Source organism: Osmia lignaria, unplaced genomic scaffold (assembly GCF_051020975.1).
Source record: "Osmia lignaria lignaria isolate PbOS001 unplaced genomic scaffold, iyOsmLign1 scaffold0118, whole genome shotgun sequence".
NCBI lineage: Eukaryota > Metazoa > Arthropoda > Insecta > Hymenoptera > Megachilidae > Osmia > Osmia lignaria.
The window spans coordinates 17501-20000 of record NW_027478259.1 but is presented as its reverse complement, the minus strand read 5'-3'; the positions used below and the strand labels follow the sequence as shown (position 1 = coordinate 20000).

The 2500-nt window shown below is 44.9% G+C and overlaps 1 non-coding gene across 1 annotated transcript; it reads right to left on the bottom strand.

Moving 5' to 3' along the window:
• Positions 1 to 1571: 1571 nt before the first annotated feature.
• LOC143307988 (5.8S ribosomal RNA) lies at positions 1572 to 1726 on the bottom strand. The gene has a single exon (XR_013065016.1). It is a non-coding gene; the product is annotated as a 5.8S ribosomal RNA (ribosomal RNA).
• Between the last annotated feature and the right edge of the window lie 774 nt (positions 1727 to 2500).

Here is a 2500-nt window from a genome sequence, read left to right as displayed (position 1 = left end):
ATTTATCGTTCGATGAAACGAGCACAAGAGGGAAAAAAAAGTTGAGACACGACGTTCCCATAATTTTCGTGTTATTTCCTTTTTGCTTCAAACATTTTGCGGACTGCAGCTTCGTCGTATTGCTTTTATCAATTTTTAACAATTTCAAAGCGAAGACAACTCGCAAGACGATCCATTTCGTCTCGGTTCAATTTTAACGTCCGTCCGTATTATTTTTTGTTCCACAAGAGATTTCGAATAGGTTTCTTTATTTATCATCCCTTCTTTTCGAGCGCCACGGAAGCAAGAGGAAAAGCAAGAGCGAGAGAACATTTCGCGTATACTTCATTTAACAATTTTAACCAACACGCGATGTACTCCACACACCTCTTAGATTTAACAACTGCTTTTCTCTTCTTCTCCCCTTAGCGCAAGGGTAAACCCCATTTGTCTCTTCTTTGGAACGCAACAAAACTTTCGAGGACTGGACGACCGAGCGATGGTCGCGCGGTCTTCGCTTATCTTTAACAAACGAAGTAGTCCGTATGTATTCTAAATGTTGAAGCCTCCTAGAGCTTTAAGCCATGCGAGACATTGAAATGCTGTTTTAACGGGAGCATGCATAATTGCTGCAAACATACTTTTATCACAAGTTCTAGCCACGCCACGGAGGCTTCGAAGTTCCTTCACCATTCGCTTTCCTCTCTTTTGTTACACAGTTTCAGACTACGATCAGGGGTACCGAAACGCTGTATTGATTGTAAACAACCATTTTTATCTTGGAGCGGAGCGTTCCTTTACTCGTTAGATTTGTCTTGTCGCGTGTGTATTCGCTTTTTCGACGCTTTTTAACCATTTAACTTGTTTAGCGAAGCTAAACGCACAGACAGACAAAAAAAAAGGAACAGCATCGCGCGTCAAACAGCGACGACCCATCTGAAGCGATCTTTCATTTATACACCGTTTGTAAACAGAGAGATGTATAAAGCGCGGGGAATCATTCGAAACCCTGGGGCTATTCGAGCTTGCATTTCAGCAAATTATCATCTCAAACATTTCACTCGTTTGCTTTTTCTAAATTTATAGGAGAGCTTCTTTCGTTTATTTTTGACACACCTTTCGTAAATATCGTTTCTGGCAACGTCGGGAGCGTGGATTTCTACAAGTGAACAATCGCGCCGATCCGATAACTTCCAGCAGGATGGAGAATCTTTATAGATTATCTTCCTAGAACTCGGTGCTTTCACGGGCGGTCGTTTATAAATTTTAACGAACGACTCGCGCGCCGTGACGCACTTGCGCTAGTTCGAAGAGATATTTCGAAATTTGTTTCTCTCCTTTAACGGCCTGCATTTAGTGTATCGGTTGCGATTTTCGTCACATCGTTTCCACGACAAACGCCGACGAACTGCCCAACTATCGCTCGTACGTTGCGACTCTTTCTTTGTTTATCGTTCATTCATTCTTTCAATTTCGTTCGATAATCCCGCTCCGAAACGTTCTACTTTCGTTGAACGACGGCGAGATGTTTAGAAAGAAATGAATTACTCTTTTTTCGAGAAGCAAACGCAAGCAGTCTTTTGTTAAGAAAACGACCCTCAGCCAGGCGTGGTCCAGGAATTGTATCCGTGGACCGCAATGTGCGTTCGAAATGTCGATGTTCATGTGTCCTGCAGTTCACACGTTGACGCGCAATTAGCTGCGTTCTTCATCGACCCACGAGCCAAGTGATCCACCGTTCAGGGTAATCGTAAAATTTTGTATTTCAAACTCTTTAGATCTTTAGAGTGTTATTTTCATTATTAACACGCATCACATTCGATACCCACATCACTCTCCCACCCGGCGCGTGCGGGAGAGCGAATTCGGGCGTCGCCAACGTATTTGTTTGTTTGTTCGATCGTTGACGACACGATCGCGTCCAAGGACGGAAACCGTCGGAGAAACGCCCAGTGGCACGCTCCTCTCGACGGTCGGGCGTAAAGTACATTTAAAAACCTTGAAAAGTACGAACGCACACAAGGAATGCGAGCGCGCGTCCTGTCGCTGAATCGTGGGTTGCGAGATTCGAACAGACACACGGCCGGCGACGATCGGTCTAACTAATGGACACATAGTTTTTCAAAGACTCGCTATCGTCGCTTCTCAGCCGGTCCGTAAACAACACACATCGATCAGGCGGACGCACGAATCTTACCACGGTGCGTGTTTCGTAGATTCCAGGTTACCCGCAAGTACCTCTCTCTCCCTCTCGAAAGAGGAATCTCGATCCGTCCTTTTTGGACAATGGAGAAATCTTTTTATCGCAACACGGATGGCAAAGAAACAACCAAAGCGTAGGAGCGTGGGGACGAGAGCGACGAAAAGAACGTCGCGAAAACAAAGTTTCGACGGTTGCTCGTTCTAATACATCGTAGTTTCAACTCTCTCAGTTTTAACCACTCCTAGACGCTTCGTAAACTTTTAACAATTCTTCGCCTCCGCGAGTTTCATTTCGAATAGAGCGAACGCAACACGGACC